At 44.9% G+C, this 19,937-nt stretch overlaps 1 long non-coding RNA gene across 1 annotated transcript in view; it reads left to right on the top strand.

Moving 5' to 3' along the window:
- The first annotated feature begins 382 nt into the window (after positions 1 to 382).
- LOC146765713 (uncharacterized) overlaps positions 383 to 19,937 on the top strand; it is a 41,362-nt gene continuing 21,807 nt past the window's right edge. The window contains exon 1 of the long non-coding RNA XR_014949641.1: positions 383 to 6,288. This is a non-coding gene — a long non-coding RNA (uncharacterized LOC146765713). The remainder of the gene's footprint in view (positions 6,289 to 19,937) is intronic.

Below are 19,937 nucleotides of genomic sequence, written 5' to 3' on the forward strand. Positions count from 1 at the left end.
GCGGTCCCGCGAGTGAGCGATGCCTCCGCATCCCGATCCCGCCCGAAGCGGGGCTGCGCTCCCGGGAGCGCGCAGACCTCTCTCCGCAGGTCGCGCTGCTCCGAACGCGTGTGCGGGAGGACACGAGTGGAACGTACCCACAGACCCGGGGCGCTCCCCTTACCGCGCATCCCCTACGGACAGCGCAGCGCCGGCGGTGCGGGGTGCGCCGGGGTCCGCACGGCCACCGCGCTGCTGCTTTCCCATCAGTCCTAATTTGGGGAATCGCCGTCTTTTCGCTGTTAACGAGCGGCCCCGAGGCGCGGCGAGGCGGGGAGCCCCGCGGTGCCCCTCTACGGAGGGGTCCGCCGGCTCCGGGCGAGGGGACCGGGCGGACCGGGCAGGGAGCTCGGCGGGTCCGACCGGCGGCTGCCGCCTGCCCGGGGCCCTGGGGCCGCCGAGAGTCCCCGTGCGGGTCCTTTTCAGGACCTTTCTGAGGTCCTGAAAGCTGCTTGGGGAAAGCTTTATTTTTACCTGCGCGCTAAACGTTATCGTTGCCGCTGAGAGAAAAGGGACACTAGTGAGAGCTTGGGAAGCCTGGATGCAGCCCTGCAAAATGTGCCATTAGATGGATAATACTTTTTCCTCTCATAATTACTGAGGTATATTCACAAGGTGGAGCTACTGAAAGGCGGAGGGAAGCATTTATCTCCCTGTCCATACACACTCTGTCCCTTTCCTTAATCTTTTAGCTGTGAACTACAGATCGGTTTCCAGCGTCCATCCTCGCAGTCATAAAATTTCGGGGCACTTCCTGGGTCTTTGGTCTTCCATGACTCGCTCCCCTTTCAAAAATACATCCCATAAAACTTGCAGCGTTAAGCGGCTAACTAAAGTCAGAACCGCTTCGTGCCCCGAATCCACAGTTGGTCATTGTAGTTTTTATTTCAGCTACCAAAGATTAAACTCGATGGGATTTATATGTTAGGGGCGTTGCTGCTGCGTGTATTTAAAATTAGATGTATATATATTTTATTATTTTAACAGGGATTTGGGAAGAAAATGTGTTGCTGGAGAAGGATTTCTGGGCTGAAGAGCCCAACGAGGCAGCTCAGAAGTGTTTCCCATCCGCGTGGCCGCGGTGCTGCGCGCAAGGGGAGGGAGGCAGCTCCGCGCACCCTGGCCCCCGCACCCTAAAAGCCACCGGCGGCTGCCGCATCCTTCGGGAGGGGTTCCCCGTCTCCTCCGCACCCGCGCAGGGAGAAGAAGAGGCGCCCACCTGCCCGGCCCCGCAGCTCGCCTCCCCGCCGAGCATTCCGGGCAATTTTTTTTTTAATTGCCACCTTCTTCCCGCATCCGAAAACAGCTAATCGAGATGCTTTAATTTTTCTTTTTTTTTGCATTCTATATTTTAAGATCCGGTTTTTCAAGGTTCGTTTCGAGGAAAAAATTACTTCTTCCCGCTCTCCTTTCACTTCCCCCTGCCTTCTGCAAACTCCCGGCCAAAATCGGGACGAGTTCAGAGAAAATGATTAATGTTATTTCTGATCAGCTCCGGCGGCACATCCTCCCAGAACAGTGAGGGTCCTGGAGCCATTGAAATTTGAAATCTCTCCCTCAAAACTGCAACATAGATACCTACCCGTGTTTGTTCAGGTAGGGCTCTGCCTAAATCGGGTCACCGAAAGGGAATTGTATTACACTGGCATCCCAGTCCCCGGGTTTAGAAACAGAAAGTATAGGTATTCAGATGAAAATTAAGATGACTGTTACGTATGTAATTTCCATGTCGGTTCTCTGAGAAACGCTCCTCTGTTTTGGTAGCTGAGTGCTACTTTTGCCCCAGAACTGGCTTTTTTTTTTTTTAATCCCGTAACATCAGCGGGATATGTTGACTGGAATGGGAGATTTGTTAAAAAACACAAACCCAAACCCAAATTACCCTTGGCTGGCAGCCGGCACTGATGGAGGAAAAGAGCATCACTTTCCTAATTCCTACCTCCCCTCGCTTGATTTTCAATTCCCCAAACCGCAGCAGACACGGTGCTGGCTGTCAGGATTTTTTTCCTCTGTGTAAGTAGCGAGGGACCTGGTTAATCATCTATCGCAGATACATGTGCATGAGAAAGAAAAGTGTTGATGTTTGCTTGTTGGGGCTGATGGGAATGGCCCACGAATTTAGGATTAAATTACTACTGGTAATCATAAGGCTTTGTTTCCCTCTCGCTCTCCCGTTTCTGCGGGGATTGTCAAAGTAAAGCGGGCAACATTATTTGGACAAAGTCCGAGAGCGGCTTTGCTGTGTAACACACGCGGTTGAACCCTTCTGGGTTAACTGGGACCTCGTCAGATTTTAGCCCGAACCGGTTAAGAGCGGGGCAAATCCCATTACTAACTCTAGACACGTTTGCACGGGTGGATCTGGGAGAAGGGAGCGGACCAACACTTCAGAAGGGTAGGTTTTTAGGGGGCAACTTTTCTTTCCCGAGGTTTTGCAGTGTCCAGCGTTACCTCCCCGCTGAGCAGCGAGGCTCAGGGTGTGCGGGCGGCGGCTCTGGGCTTCGCTCGGTCCGGGGGTCCCTGAGCGCTGCCGGGCGGGGGCTGCTGTCGGGACGGGGGGTTTAGAGGGTGATGAGCGCCCCACGATGTGAGCGGGGCCGTGTCGCTGCCCCGCGGGTCCCCCCGAGCGGGGGCAGACAAACACGAGCATCCCGAAACGCGGCTCGGGGGACGGGGGAGGACGGGAGGGGAGCGGCAGCTCCCGATGGGGGGTCCCGGTGGGCACCGCACCAGAGCACGCTGCGGTGATGCCCGGGCGAGGATCCCGTCCCGGCGACGTTCGGAGGGTGCTGGAGCCGGGCAATGGGGATTATTTTCTCGGGGTTAGCCCGGGACAGCGGCGCGGCCCGGGGGGACTGGAGGGGGGCTGCTGCTGCTGCTGCTGCTGCTGCTGGTGCCGAGCCCGAGCCCCAGCCCGAGCCCTTCCTTCTTGTGCAGGGAAAGAAGGACGAGCCCTCCGTGGCACCCTCTGCAGTTGGCTCAGGGTCTCGCTGCACTCCGGGGTTGGGAGGAGAGGTGGGAAAGAGGGTGACTTCCAAACCACCTGGCATCATTTCACCCTCTCCTACAAGGGTGCCTTCGGCAGGGAGGCAAGCAGAGAGCAGCAACATTCTGCTTCTCGTTACTTCTTTCAGCCTTAGCCCCATCATACCGTGAATGTATCAGTCCAAACTCGTTTTCAAGAGAATTTTTCTCTCTCATCATTTCCAAACTCTGCAGTCTCATCCTAGCTTCCTTCTCTAATACACATCCTTGTTATTATTCCCCTTTCCATCATGGTGAAAATTGTTTCTAGCAGATACACCTGATCCAGAAGCACAAAATCTCCCGTCTGAGCCTTGCTAGGACCAGCTTTCCTCTAGTGTTTGGCTGAGTCCTGCTTCCCACTTGAACCATGGCATGTTGAACTCATTATCTGAGCCCTTTTAGGAGCTTGTAGCCAATAAACAGCACCAAAACCTCTCTGAGTGATCAGAAGTTGCCTTTGGGGACTGAAGTAGCCAGCAGAAGCTGAAGAACTGTAATTGCTGCAGCTGTATCTTGGAATACCATTCTGTGTCATTCAAAGGCTTTTCAAAAACTTCAGAACTTGGACCACATCTTGCTAGAGAAAAAACTCTCCTGCTTATCTGCTTCTCCTAGGATTGAAGATGTCTGGGTGAACAGATGTCTGGGTGGAAAAGTGTTTTTAGTCCCCTTGGAAGAGATACAGAAAAGGGAAATATCAGAAAGACAGGGAAGGTGTTCTGCACCCCATCATCACAAAGTTATGAGAAACCAGGAAATCTTCTAGAAAAGGTCAACATCCCTCTCTGGCCATAGTCTGCTACCTTTTTTTTCAAGCAGCTCAGTGGGAGACTTTCTTGATGATCAAATTTTTAGCACCCAGGAAGGAAGTTCTGGCCTGAGTTGTACCTGAGGAAACCCAGGACCACGGAAGCATCTTTTCAGAAAGACAGTGTTGCTGCAGGCTGAACGTCCCTGGCAGCAGAAAGGATGCTCCCACCAGGGCTGGGTGCATCCCTGGGACCTTGCAGGATCAGGAGGATGCTATTACAGCCCAGGAGTCCACAGGCATGTCCTGACATCCCCTCAGACCCTTACCCTTTCATTCAGACTGATTTGTAATTCCTTTTCATTGCACAAAGTCCTGGATCAAAAAAACTGCTTATACAGAGAAAATGTCTGGAATTCCCTTTCCAGCATTTGCTGCATAAGGATTTAAATATAATCATAAAGCCTATACTGTATATTCTTTTTGCTCTTTCCACCTTTAGAGCCCATTAGGGATTTGGTTTTGCTTCTGTTTTGACAGCCCCTGTATATATGTATTTGTAGTTGTTCCGTACTGTTTCCTGATTTAATATCTGTGCGGTTACAGGAGAAGGATGCACCGTTAGCATTTTTTGCTCAAAGTATTTTTCAAGCTCCTTTTTGATGTACTGGTCAGGTTTGCAGCTTCTGTGCTCTTGTTGATCAGAAGAGGAAGGATCAGGTTTGCTGTGCCCTCTGGAAATGAAGTTCTCTATTCACCTACGGAATTCAGCTATCTTCCTTCTCTAGCCCCCCCATGCAGATCCAGGTGCAGGAGAAAAGTGAGGAAGTATTTAGGAGAAGCCTGTTATGCAGGCTTCTGCTAAATTAAAGTCCTTTTGTGCATTTTTGAGAAGTAAAGATGAGCCAAACTGGAAACAAGGTGGCTTCTGCAAGCCTCCCCCTTCCTCCCTAAATATTTTTAAGTCCTACATACATGAAGAGAAAAGAAGAGACGCAAAGAAATGGAACAATTCTGGGGAAATTACTCTGTTTGCTTTCCCTGGTAGTCTGAGGAACACTTACTCAGCTGTTACAAAGACAGGAGAAAATAAAAGGCTCCTGATCTTTGTTTCTTTTACATATAAACAGATCCACAACCTTGATTTAAAATCAGATTCAGAGTGCAAATTCTGCTCCATTTGCCCAAACAAGACATTTGGCTCATGGTGCAGCTTGTCCTTTTGTCTTTAGGGAAATAAAACTGAATTTTAGCCTCTGTGGCTGTGGTTGCTGCGTGTCACAAACCTCTCCCAGCTTAAATCTCTCTGCATCTCCAGACCCAAGAAAAGCTGGAGATGTTTCCCATCACTGGCCACTACCAGGATCCTAAGGAGGATCCGAGAGGGGAGGATCTGACTCGACTGGGCCTGGACAGGGGGAGGGCTGGTGGAGCTGACTGCTGCCCCTGGGACGAGCTGCAGCTGCTCTGCAACAATTTCTTTGCTTCCAGAGCTGCCCTGCAGAATGGTTAAATGAGTTTGTGCAGGAGAGCTGACAGCACAGCAGTGCTGCAAATTCTCCCCCTCTGCTTCCCAGGCTGGATGTTCTGCACCAAGTGAGCCACGGATCACCCTGGGATGCCAGGAACAGCGACTGCATCCCCTGGGCTGGGAGAGGGATACAGGAGAGTGCAGCAGGGAGAGGGGCAGTGCGGGGTGAGCACAAGCTGCTGCAGGAGTGAAGCTGGTCAGGGAAGGTTCCTTCACACCTGTGTCTATTTTAATGGCAATCTGAAGGGGCATTTCGACTTTGCTGTACCTAGGGAGATTGTTTCTACCAGTTTTCCTCTAGCAGGATCAATTCCTCATATGTTAGTGGAGACAAAAAATTTCCAGCCCATACCCTGCTCCTGCAGCAATCAGTAAATGCCCCTGCTAAAGCAGATTCAGTTATCCCTCTTTGGCCAAACAGTAACATGGGCATTAGTTAGGCTTTTAAAATACATATATTAATATTCAACATGGCTGAAAATTTGGGGAAAAATATTGTCGAATATCTGTGAACTAATCTCCTCATACAGAATTAACGACCACTTTGTACATTTTCTGAGCATTGTGAAAGAAAGAGATTAGAGTCTGCTGGACAGCTTTCTCTAGGATTCTCCAGTGTGAGTGCCCTGTTTATCTTCAGCATTTACTCTGTGTCTGCAGGGGCTTTAATAAGTGTGTTTTCATCCTTCACACATCCAGATAAAGAGCTTCACCCCTTAAAGCTGTGATTACACCTCAGCAACCTCTCCCTTGGCAGTGTATGTGTAGTTTCTGTTTTGTGTTGTTTCCCTGGCTTGAATTAACACGTTTCAAGCCTCTAATGTACTTCTTTAATAACTGACTTCTATAAAAAAAGGAGAAGATGAAGAATTTCATCCAAGAATTCCCAGCTGGAGACATCTGTTCAGCAAGTCACCTGATGAACAGCTCTAACCAGCCAAGTGTGAGTTATTTTTATTGGTTCAGTGTTTTAAAAATATAATTATTTTTTTCTTTTAATTGATACCTTTCTAGTGGATTCACTGGTGTACATTGACTTGGATTTATTTCTCCTAGTACAGCCCAAACTGAGTGATCCATCCCAAAACTGAGCTGACCGGCTGAAACCAGTAGGAACCAGTTAAATGCTTGAAATGAGGGTTTCCACTAGGGTAATCAAGTTTCCCAAGAGGTGATGGATTTGATGTATAGCCTGTCATGATGAGTTGCAGGCACTCAGCACCTCTGAAAATCAGGCCATAGCAGCTTGCAGCAAATCTGAGGAGACGGGGTGTGAGCCTGCCCGAGCTGCAGAGGGGACACACGTCTTCATTGATCTCGAAAGGCAGGTTGAACTGTTCTGGTTTGAATCACATGACTGGTGATGTTATTTAGCAGCTGTTAAGCTCAGGTGAGCTTGTAGGATCCTGTCTGTGCACACTCAGCCCTGATCCCCTCAGTGCTGCTACCCAGCTCCTCTGCGAGAGGCTCGGCCCCACGGCTCCTCCTGCAGCATTCCCTGAGTGCTGTGCATCCTCCTGGTCACTCCTCCCCAGCTTCCCAAAGGTGCTTTCCAAAGGGTGGGGCTGATTTGTTTGGTTTTCCATTCCTCTGTGTTTTATCTGGGAACGCTTTTGAAGTCCTTGGACTTTGCCTTGATTTAAAGCCTTGTTTGGAGCAAGACCCCGGGCTAATATTGGAAGGGTGACTCAAGAAAGGATAGAAAAGGAGGTGTAGAAGGGCAAAGTGGGTGAAGACAGGAGTGTAGGGGTGCCCCTTGTGCTGGGTGCTGTACACCCTCCTGCTGTCCATCCAGGCAGAAAGCTCTCAGCCAGCCTGCAAGCAGCTTGGTGCTTTGGCCATTGGCCATTCCCTGGCCTGAGCCACTTACCCTCCTTGAACTGGGAAAAACTGGAGCTCTGAACTCTTCTCCACACCCCAGCACAGGACAGTCAGTGGGTGGAGAGCACCAAGAGGCAATGCCTGCCTGCACTGTCCAGCCAGCGGGTAGCTGAAGGAAAACTGTGGGGACTCTCTCCTGTGAGCCATGGGAAGGGCTGAAGGCTCCCCAAGGACAGTTAAAGAGGGGGAGCAGCAGTGCAGCCCCTCAGTCCTTTCTACACTTCATCCTGATGAATTATTTGCTGTTGCAAGCAAGTGGGATATCATAGGCAGAGAACACACTAATATTTTCTCTTTTTTTCTTCCCTCTGGAATAGCTTGAATTAATAAGTTTATATCTTTCAAAAGAATGAGAGGTTTTTCTCACTTGAGGAAAAAGAAGAAATGTTTTCTGATAGCTGTATTTTAATTGAGCCAGGCTCAGGAGAGGGGAGGCTAAGGGAAGAATTGCTGCCATGGAATTAATTTTATGAAAGAAAAGCAAATCTCCACCCTGTTTAAACATGGGGAAAACATCACAGAGGCATCCTGCTGTACCAAATGGTAAACATGTCCATGTATTATATCACTTATGGCTTCCTTAAGAGTTTTATGATGCTGTTCTCAATTACTGTGTTTGCATTTGTAATTAGAGTACAGAACACATTGTGAAGGCAAATTATAGAGCTAACTTGTCCTTTCAAAATAACCCATTTGCTCAGTGTGCTCCCAGAAACATCTCTTTATTCAAGGGACTCCAGTGAAGGAGTAACCTCCTCTGCTGAGGGTGTTGAAATACACACTTGCTGCAGGGGAGGGAGAGGAGAAACACACTTTTGCCCCAGGGTTTTGCTGTGCTTGGGCCTGACCTTCAAACCACTGAAACTCCTGTTGGTTTCTTTAAGCTCAGCCCTCCACAAGTTGGAGCAATTAATGGAACTCGGGGGGATGAGGGAGAAGAATCAGGTTTTCTTGCTCTGCCACTAATTTCCTCTCTGACCTTGGTCATGCCATTTGACCTCTTTAATTAAGAAGAGTTACTGGCTAAAACTATCCCATGAAAGTGGCTAAAAATCTCCTGTGGAAGAGCTGGGATGTTACTGTTCAATCACCAAACATCTAAATAGAGGTGAATATTCAGGGCTGCTACTTTGTCCTGCAGGGCTTCTCTCCTTTGCCAGGAAGGTGATTTTGACAGCAGCTCTTTGGAGTTGACTCTTTGTGTTCCTCCAGCCTCTCACACCTGACACAGGGGCTCAGTCTCTGTTCAGGAATGAGGGTGTCACCCTGCTCCCTGTCAGTGTCCCTGAGTGCTCCCCAGGGCACGGAGTCTCTGCTCAGCTCTGCTCGGTGCCTCGTGGTGTCCCAGAGCAGCTCCAGCCAGCTGCCCTCGTGCTTTCCTCTGGCTACTGAGCAGCAGGACAGAGATCTGATCTTCCTCTAAGGCAGGTCGATTCTGTAAAACAGACTGGAGCCTGGGCCAGCTGTGCACTTTGCCTTTGAATTCAGTAGGGAAAAAAAAAACTGCATCCAAGCCTGAACTTGGATGAAATAATGATCTGCTTAAAGTGGGAAGGAAGCAAAGTATCACAATTACTACTGTGCTGTGTTTGCAGAGAATCCTTGCATTTATTGTCTGTTTGTTTGTTTGTTCTGCAAAGCCTACGCTAAGCAGGAGGACTTTCAATGGATTTAAAAGCAGCACTTTTTTCTTCTGTACCTGAGTTGAGAGGGCACAGAAAAGGGTCTTACAACATGCAGCTCTCCTATATGTATATCCTCCCCATTCCTGGCCATGAGGAGTTGCTTGGGTTTGCTCTCCAGGAAGGTTTTGGAAAAGTCTAAGCTCAGTCCTTGGCCCTTGCTTAGCACACTGCCCACCAGTGTCCTCTGCCTATGGACCAAGGCTTCATCAAACCAAGCCAAAATCGTGTTTGGCTTGAAAAGAAGAAGACCCAAAAAAAACCCCCCAAAAAAAACAAAAAAAAACAAACCAACATCAAACAAACCAAAAAAAACCAAAGAATCCCCAAAACATTGCACTATGAGATTACTACAATCCTCTTTTTCCCTTTCCTTTTCTTCACTTTTCCCACTATGAAGAAATTTGTCCAACTTTTACTCCCCCATAGGTAATTCCCCATTTAATTTCCAATGCAGCTGAGTTAGAAGTTCACCACAACACGAGCTCTGCCCTTGCCAATGCTCAGTTATTAATTCAATTCTTGGTATCTCTTGCATGGGTCAGGAAGGTTGATTCCTTGGCCCCAACTTTCTGTCAGGTGCTTGTTCCTTCTGAGCAAAGGTTAAGTCATCTTCCGATGATTCATTGAAAAAACTGGTTTTATTACTTTCCCTGAGCATGGGAGAGCTTCTTCAAAGAAGGAAGCTGCAGCCTATGGGATGATCATCCCAAAAAGAATGACTGCCAAAGGGGTTTGGTTAGAGGTTCAGCTTAGTAACTACCATCATATTGGTTGTTTCATGTCATTAAATCCAAGAGAGTTCCTAGAGGAATGAGTTCAAACTTTATTAATTGTTTGATTATTTGTGAAGTTGTTTCGGAAGAGCATTTTCTACTGTTGATACGAGAGAAGAAATTCCAGTGTGATGTTTTTCAGTGCCAGATGGATTCCAGTTTCCATACCTGTGTGTTTAAAATATGGCCCAGGTTCATGGAGAAAAGTCAAAACACGTCTGCAAGGCTGACCAGGGGACGGGATACAGCTGCAAAGTGAGCAAGTTCAGTTGTGTGGGGGGAACAAAAGAGAGACATTTGTCAGATGAAGGATCCCATTTGTGAAACACCTACTGTTGTTTGAGTAGCTGGGATTTAAACGATGTTTGTCATCACCCTGGCTCTGTGGCAGCAGTGCTGTTTGCCTTGCTCCAGGGCCACGCTGCTCCAGTGGCTGAGCCAGACAGGCAGCTTGGCTTTCCCTGCTGCTCTCAGCCAGAAGAGCCCTGGCTGCAGCACCTTGTGCCAACCAAGGGCAAATCCAGACAGACAGACAACAAAAAGTTTCAAGGTGTGAGTAGCAAATTTCAGCTTTCTGTGGTTTTCTTTTTTGATGAAAGCCTATTTCAGAATTGAAGGAGGAAAACACCCTACATCTAACACATGGAAGATTTTTTAAAATAAATTCTCTTCAAAACCAGAGAACTTTACATGCCTTATGAAATTTCATCAATATTTCAAGAAATAGCACAGCGGAAAATTCATATTCATGTTAGATGTCATCATTGGAATTTGCAGCATCTACAGGAGCAGTACCATGTTTTCTGACAGTGCTTACGACAGGAGTAGAAGATAAGCATGTAAAACATAAATTAAAATCTCTTTACTTGGTGAAATCCTTGTAGTTTCTGCTATTTGAAACCTGTCATCTGCTCAAGTAACAGCTTGTCAGTGCTCGTGGCCTGGCTGGACACAAGACCTGGTAGCATGGCTGCAGAGTGTCAGGAGCTGAGTGATCTCCTGGGTTGTGATTTATGACTCCACAAACAATGACAAGCAAGGAGAAAAGGCCCTGGCAATTTCAGAAGCAGTAGTGGAAACAATTAGATCACATTTTTTATAAGGTCATTTATATAACTCTTCCTTTTAAAAATTAGATACTTGATGAGTGCATTTTTCATGCACTCAGGTGCTTTGTCCTGTTTTTCAGTAGAGAGAAAATCCTGGGCTTTACTTTGGAAACACTCTTGAGCCATATCTTTAATTTCCCAGGAGTGCACAGGACATCCCTGAGCTCACCCACAAGTCCTGGTCCATCTGCAGTCGAAGCCCTCTGTGAAGAATAATTCCTGCAGGAATTGCACTGATTTCTGTACCATTCTCTCATTCCTGGTTACTCACAACTTTCTTCTGTTCTCCTCTACAACTTGACCTGTTCTCTCCTCTACAACTTGTGGGAAGCTTCTGGCAAATCACACTGAAATAGGAAAATAATACTGATAAAGAAAATGGACCAGAATTTTTAGAAGTGCTGTGGTTTGGGTTTCTTTTAGCATTTTTAGGGTTCTTTTACCCTTCTCCTTTCCAACAGCAGAGTTATTTAGTTGTCATTATATTTCCACTTCTAATTTCTTCAACAGTGGTTTGCCCAGGGAGCTGAGCAGTACCAGGTCTTATCTTTTTGTAAGGAGCCAGTGGCATTTCCCTAGAATTGCCCAGAGTCCTGCTATCCAACCTCTTGAGCTTGGAACAGGAGTTTACTACTGGGCTAGTGAGATAACATCCCATTAGATAACATATCTGAAAAGATATGTTTAATCAAAGTTTCTCCCACACCTTTTTTACTTTCTTTGAATTTGTCAGTCAGTGTCTCTTTAGTTCTACCATTATAATACAGTCACAACATCTTCATTTTGGAATTCTCTTACAGAAAAAGTAGCTGCAAAAGTGGCCAAGGCCACTCAGCATCCCAGGAACTCCCCAGAAGCCACGGGATCCCAGCACAGACTTAGGTTCCTGAGATGGATTTGAGTTGTTTTACACCATGTTAAGTCCATATATTATAAATATAATAATGAAATATGAACCTGGAAAATGAGCTCTTGGTATACAGAGTCTCATTTCCCTCATTCCTCTTCTTTTAAGAAGTAGGGAGATCTCAGGATTTCTCCAGCACTGTGTATTGACAGATGAGGCAGAGAGTTGTGCTCCATCATATTCTGTATCCCAAAGAGCACAAAACTTACCCTCAGCTTTGAGTTTTATCATTCCGTTTCAAAACCTGCTTCTCTTGTGCTATGCACCAGCAAAAATCCTTTTCATTGCCATTAAAAAGGCAACTGAGGTGCCCATTATTTTATTTTTCTTTTAGTATTTGTACAGAACTCAGCAAATAAAAATGGGTCCCAGATAAAAGGTGTGTCCTTTCTAGTAAAGCACAAAAAAATCTTAATCTTTGGTCCAGAAGCAGTAGATTGCCACAAACAGTCGGCAGCTAAAATCATTAATCTTTGCTGCTTGCCCAACTGGTACTAGTAGTAAAGAAGATAATACACTAGCAGAATCAGTGACCCACTACAAATTGGTCTTGAAAGGTCCACCAGCCTAAATAGACTTTTGCTGATCCAACACTTGTTAGGAATCCCAACAAAGAGACTATTGGCTCATCTGATGAGCCGCTCACTATTGGGCCTTTTGCAATGGCTGGTGATGGATGACCATACCCTCTTTGAGGGGGAAGATGCAGCTCCTGGTATGGGGCCTTTTCTCATCTTAAATTTGTACTCAATAAATCACAGGTGCAGAAGAGACAGCATCAGTTTCATTACACCTACATGCTCCAGTATCAATCATGCCAACACAACGGGCTGCGTACAGTTCATTTCGGGAGGCTCTTTCTGTTCCAATACCATTTCCATTCCGTTGTGCTTTAGCATTCCTAAAGTGTTGAACCTCTGCACTGAAACACTGGGGAGAAGGATGGGATGTGCTGTAATTGCACTCTTTCAACACCAGACAGGGCTTAGCTCACGTAATTCAGTTTATGATACCCTGCAATTGTTTAAGGTGAAGTGCTAAATAGTTTGGTAAAGATTTGGTGGTCATCACACACCTCTTTAGTTCTTAACCTTGTTTTTTCATTTGCTCCTTAGCACAGACCTTCAGGCAGAGCTGCAGCAATTGCCCTGGAGTGATCCCCTTTCTCTGATTATAATATCATTTTCCTGTCTGGTTTATGATATTCTTTTAGATGAAGCTATAATCCTATACTTACTCTTACCCAAACCTAATTGTAATAAAGAAACTATTTCAGGCAGCTTCTTCAGTGTTTTCTCATTTAAAAGAGTTTCTACCTTGTCCTCTCTGGCTGGTAAATACCCTGGGACCTTTGCAAGGTATGTCCATTAGGATTCACAATTCATAAATCTATTGCAGAGCTCCCACATTGTTATGTTAATTCTAAAGTCAGCAGTTAAAATACACTTAAAATGAAGGAGGCTTTAGAGCTCTCAGACTTGATATTTAATGTACATCATCAAATACTTTCATGGCATGAAATGCATTTCTAACACTCATCATAAAAACTATGAACTATGTTTTTCAAGTATGATAAAAGGTAACAGATTATTCCCCACGTGTGTCCAAAATCCATTTTGCCATCTTTATGCAGGCACAGTAATTTCTTAGTGACCAATTACACTCTGATTTGCATAGGAACAACTATGTTTCATGCAATTAAGTTATCACAAAGTCCTGTCATTCTGCAGCACTCTGTTAATCTTTAACTCAACGAAAAGCCATGTCAGCAGAGCACCAACACAGAAAAGATGGGTGTTCAAAGGAACTGCAATAGGAGCACATTCAGAACTGTCAGACAGAACAAGCTTTTCAAAAGGACACTTCCATTCAGTTTAAACCTACAAGGGTGTTGGGCTGACACCTCCATTTATTTGCTGTAGGGCTATAAGGAGAGAAAAAGAGAGACTTTCAGTCTTATTAAAGCAGTATTTGGAATACAAAAAAAAAAAAGAAAAAAAAAAAGAGGTATTCTTTTCCTCTGCTCCTTTTACTCCATCTCAGCAGCAGATCATAAAGCAGGGACAATATTAATGCGAGACAAGAAAATATTGGTGCTAATGTGCATCAAAAATACTTGATTTTCTGTGAACCAGCCACCAAAATCTAGTAATTTCTTTATTTTTTACAATTTGTAGGCAGACATAAAAGGTACATATTTTTAAAATGTATTTAGGAGTACAAAAGTCCCAGGAAATAGCACCTTTCTGCCACATCTTTTGTGGCTCAGGTTTAAGAGCTAAGTCCACCACTGTGATTCAGAGATTTTTCTGGTCAGTATCTACAGCATGTTCAGCTCTACACAATAAAAATGGTGATAGAGCTTTGAGATGACATTTGGGGACACAACATGATTTCTTGGTGACAGATCCTTAGCTGGTACAAACTGGCACAGGGCCACCATAACCAGCAGAGAGGGCCCAGCTGCATCTGCAACCCCAGCTACTCTCCAATGCTGGGCACTCAGTGATATTGGAATATGTGAATATTTGCAGGTAAAAGTTTGCATGTTGGTTTTTTCTACATGATTCCCAAAACTCCCATAATCACAAGACAAGCAGGCTCTTCCTGCTAGCATTTTCATAATTTTCACTGTCAGCTGGCACTTGTCTACTTGCCTCTCGTGTTTTGACCCAGAGTTCTTTACTTCTGTGAATATATTTATTATCTAATATAATTTCAGCTGGTTCAATTTGCAGAAAATATTTCTCTTTCAGGGTTGCATCTAAATTTTTATATTTTTCATTTTTCATCTCAATTAAAAATAAACCATGCTGTGAGTTCCCTCTTTAGTTCTTTTATCATGCATGCCACCAACTCTGTGAATTTTGTCACCTATATACTAATAAAAAGATCTTTCTAATGTATATGAACACATATATCCCAGTAACTGGCTTTTAGGGGTACTTCCCAAAGAAATTTTCTTGTCCTTCATTTGCACTGTGCTGCAACATAGGTTTTACTCCAAAGAAACTGTAAAGAACTCTTTGTCATCTTCATTCTGGCCTTAATCTGATAATGAATATTATTAGCACTTGTAAGGTGAGATACAGATTAAAAATATTAAAATAAACTTGGATGTTTTCAAAGGTTGCATGCTGGGTAACATTTCTGGCAGTGCCAAAGGGACAGATTTGTTTGTGCAATTTTAGAAGTGATTTCTACTTCTCATTTTCAAGGTTTCTAAATCTTTCCAAAAGTACAAATAGGTGTTTTATGTGAGATTCAAAAGCACCTTCTTCATCATCAATGTACAAGAAAATCAAGGTGCTTTTGCTAATCCCATCAGAAACTTGTTTGCACTGTTACTGTCTCTATCTAAATAATTCCCAAAAATGGGACTTTGCAGTTTAGATGCTTTAGCCAGAGGTAATGTCCAGGAGATAGATTTTGTATGGAAAAGCAAAAAACACTGTTCAAACAGAACTGAACTCTACTCCTGGCAGAGTCAGTGACACAACTGCAGCTGATGATCAGTGACACTGGTCCCTGTTTACTGGGACTCGTGGAAAACAGCAGCACCCTGCTCTGGTCCTTAGGGCATCACATCAGCAGCTGAACACCCAGAGCAGGAAGCTTCTCCCAGGGACATCAGTGTGCACAGATTTCCATCAAGATATCAGCTGAGCAGCTGAGGGCTTTAATGCAGCCCCTGTCATCCTGGTGGAAAGCTCAGGGCTCCAGGGGCCATCCTGCAGGGCACCAGGCACCACCTCAGCCCCTGCCCACTGCTGGTGTGCACGCCCAGGTGAGCACACGTGGGACACGGACAGCTCCCAGCAGGTGTGTGTCACCTGGAACAACCCCTGCAGCTCCTGAAGCCACCAAGGGATGATGCAATGAATGCCCAGCCTCTGCCTCTGGTGCCAAAAGAAATGCACTGAGTGAAGCTGCAAGCGTGGCTGGCAGGGAGAGAGGGAGAGGAAGAGGAAGCACTCGTGCTGTGAATTACACATCACATCCTGCTGAACACTGTGCCACAGAACATGTCCCAGAAATGGTGGTGTGGGGAGGCCAATTTAAACCATTTCACCTTGAAAAACACTGGTCTTGTGTGTAAGGAAGTTTATCGGGAGGAGGTTTGTGAAGTACTTTATTTCTGTTGGTCACCAGGAAATGCTGTATCAAAGGACTGACTGCTGAAATAAAATCTGAATCCATCCCTCACAGAAACTGATGGGGCCCTGATTGTGCTCTGGGCAGTCAGGAGTCATGAAAATGTTCTGGAAAATGTTCTCGTAACCTGATAAAAGAGCTGATTTAATAAAATTATCATCTTGTCAGTTTATGATTTTACTTAGAAATCTTTTGGCCTAGTTCAGTTTAAAAAAAGAGTCACCAGCTTTAGTTCTTTTGCAGAAAAAAGACCCCATCATTTATTAGATGAATGAAGATATCAATTTCTGTTTAAACATTAACAGGGTGATGCCAAATATTAGTCAGTTCCTAATAATTTTGAGGGATTAAAAAGATAATAAAAGTAATAGTCCATTACATTACCTACTTCAGCAAGATTGTAATGAACGTAATAAATTCCAGATCAGGGTTATAACAACTTCCATCTATTTAAAATGAATTTGTAGGGTTACTTTCATTAACTATGTATATGGAGAAAATGATCTGACATATTACTTTAAAAGAGCTGTAAAACCGATTAGAAGGAAATATGCTTCCCAGACAGCGATCTAGGCCGCTGGGGAAATTTTATCCCTGGGAAGATTGGGGGGCAAAAAGAAGAGAAGAGGAAAGGAACTTACAAGATGCTCTTGCATAATTTTTTTCACATGCCCCAAAGTCACTTTGCTCCTCAGGAGAGATTCAGGCAGTAACAGCAGGCAGAGACCAGGAATGGGATGAAAACCACTTTTTCTCCTGACTTTCCTATTCCCTCTGCCTCCCTCCTCAGGAAAGGATGGATCTGTTAATGAATAAAGGGCTCCCACGCTGGGGATTTGTGCATGGAAATGAAAGCGTGCCTGGTTCTGGTCCGGCCCTTTGGCAGCCCAGGGGAAGGCTCAGGCATTAAAGGGGACGGTGGCCTCATTGCTCGGAGGAGACAAGGGACCTAGCACTTGACTGCACTACAGAAATTACTGCTGCACCTAGAATGCAGCCTTCATTTATCAATTTCATAGCAAGGGGGAAAGGGAAAGGGAGGGGGGAACCCAACATCTGACTGCCTTTTTCAGCTCACGCTCCATCTAGCCACCGAGAGCCCTCCAAATCCAGCCATGTGTGTTATAAAGAGTCCTGGATAAAGTAACTTAATACTAATGATTTATACTTAATTGGACCTCTAAGTGATTAAAGTGGCAGTAATGAATGAGTAACATCCTTCTAATTCCCCTTTTCCATTTGGCTTGGCCTGAAGGCCCTTTCTTTGTGCAGGATTTGACTTGGGGCTAAGCAATGCCAGTGGTTTTTAAGCTTTTAGCAGCACGTCTGAAATGAGCCACTTGGATCATGTTTACAATAAATGACTCCATAAGCATGCTACCAGAGCATTGGGTGGGGTTTTTTTCTTTATTTCTTTTTCTTTCTTTCTTTCATTTATTGGATTATCCAGTTCTGAGGTTAATGAATATGCATTTGGTAGCCCATGTTTGTTGAGGCCAAGTCCCACGTGGGCATCAAAGGGTTTGAAATGTCTGAGTGTAAATATCAGGTTTGTCAAAATTTTGATTCACTTGAAGAATAACACACCACATTCCCCTTTGCACTTATCTTCATAAGAATAAACCTGCTTTACATGTTTTTTACTTATTTTACGGGACCTAATATTGACAAATAATTGACTGAATAAACTGAGATTTTCTAACTTTGTACTTCACTAATCTCCCCCTTCTTTTTCAGTCTAAAAGTTGTTACCCATTTCCTTAAAAAAAGAAATCCATTAAAATTGTAGGTGTTAACATTTGAAATATGTAACTTTTTAAACATAAAGAGAGATCCAGAACCTCAAGTTACACTTTGTGTTGGTAAAGAGAATATTAGGCAGCATGAATGATGCTTTAAGTCAGAGGGAGATGTGTGGAGCTCTTGTCTCACACTGGGGCAGGTCCAGCTTAACCCAGGGAGCTGAGGCAGCTCTGAGATGGTGAAACAGGCAAAGAGCAATGAGGTGTTTATAGCACTGTGCTAAATTGCCAGGTATTTAAAATCAATTTGGGTGTGTTTATCCACATGCCCCAATTACACCTTTCACTGGAACACAAATAAGAGTGTACCACATACATCTCACAGTAACTGGGGTGATGTTGCTGTGGTTGGGTTGTGTCAGCAAAACTTTCATAATGCATTAAAAAACTAATAATATTTGAGCTTCTTTTACACCAAATCTTTGTTAATTTAGACAACCCCCCAGGACCCTCTTGCTGTAGGTTTTCTTACATGGCTGTGGGAGGCTTTCAACCACCTGAAGATCATGTATTAAAACAAATTTTTTGGGATTTTTTTTTTTAATCCCTGGCTCAGAAATATTTGGTGGTGAGAAAGCTGTATGGAGTACGTTTGATTTCATCAGATATTGTCAGAGATGAGGACTATCCAGCAAGCAGAACACTCCCTCATCTGATTCCGAGGGCAGATTGCTGCCTCCCGTCATGGGTAATAAAACTGCTCTGCGGGTGTTGATAGAAACTGGCTAACTAATAGACCATTACTGTGCTGTCGTTGACTTACATTAGAACCCGGAATCCTCAGGGCCTGGTAAAACTTGGATTTGGCCTGAATTTTAAGAGTATATGATTTTTTTTTTGTCAGGTGTTGTCCACACTCACGTTCAAATTGTGTGGCTACTCTCTGTAGGATCAATGTTCAATGTTCACACAGGGTTATACACCTCAGATAGAGGGAAAAATTGAGGGAATTTCAGTGAATGAGCTCTGGTGCCCTCACACCTCTACCAGCACTTGGTGAAGTTTATTGTCCTCCTCTCCTCTCCTTTGTTTTCCCAAGATTTCAGGGTCACCTTGCCCGCAGTCAGCATGGAGGAACCATTTGACACTTTGGGTTTTCTCATTCTTGCAGTTCCAGACAGGAATAATCTCAGTTAAACATCTTTTGGGATGGTGCAGCAATGATTCAGGAGAAGCCTGACAAGGACATTAGAAGGAAGTAGCAGCGAAGGGAGAGGTATTATCCAGAGCTACAGAAAATGCCTGGTCAGGAGGACGAGAAATGAGAAAAGGCAAGAGTGGAAGAAATAAGCAAAGAAAGAGAAGTCACAGCAACATTTAACATGGGGTAAAGAGTCAAAGTGATTTCTGCAGCAGTGGGAAGGAGAAAGTAAGAGCAAAAATAAGATTTATGGAGGAGCAGCTAATATGAGATTGGAGCCTGTCAAAGGCTGAAGGAAACTAAAAAGAAATAAAGAATATGAAATAAAGGCAACAGATTGAGCATTTTGAGTTCAAGAAATTAATTAGCCCTTGCAGCCTCCAGGCTATCCATCTCCTCCCAGTGCCTCAGGAAGGATTCCCAAAGCTGCATCCAGCTGCAGGAGTGGAAGCAGACAACGAGCACTTGGTGTCCAGCACCAAATCTTTGTCTCCTGCCCGTGGCTGAGTGGTTTGTGGGCTGCAGAAAAAGGTAACCAGACCTCCCTGCAGAGCTATCCCTGCTCAGCCCCTTTCCACAAAGCAACACCATCTTCAGAGGGGCTTGGTGGGGCCCTGGGAGCTGCTTCTCCTCTAGACCCCCAGAGCGCTCCCAACCATCTTCACATGGAAGGAACATTGAGTGCTCTGCTCCCTGAAAATCCTCCCAAATTCTCCTGAGCAGCCTCAGTTGTGGAACAGAGAGTTCCCAGGAGCACTCACACTCCTCAAGGACCAGTTGGCTGTGCAAACACACCATTTGCTTTTGCATCTCTTTGAACTACCCTCAAAACACCCGTGTTATAATTGGATACCCTTACCTCTGCTGGCCTGTGCTGCATGGGTCATATATGTAAACATCAAGCTCAAATAACAACCCCCAAATTTAATTTATTTCTACCTAAACAAGTTCTTTTATCATAAAGCAATAAATTTGTCTTGGTGCTAGCAATTTGTTGCGGGTGACATAACACTGCAAATTGATTAATCGCTACTGTACACGACAAAATGAGAAAAGCAAGGAATTATTATGAATAGCGTCCATCTGATACAGTAGGGATTCATTATTCAAAAGTGTTAGCTAGTGGTTAGCTATCCCCT

The sequence above is a fragment of the Lonchura striata genome, chromosome 20 (genome assembly GCF_050655825.1).
Source record: "Lonchura striata isolate lonStrDom1 chromosome 20, ASM5065582v1, whole genome shotgun sequence".
In the NCBI taxonomy this organism is placed as follows: Eukaryota; Metazoa; Chordata; class Aves; order Passeriformes; family Estrildidae; genus Lonchura; species Lonchura striata.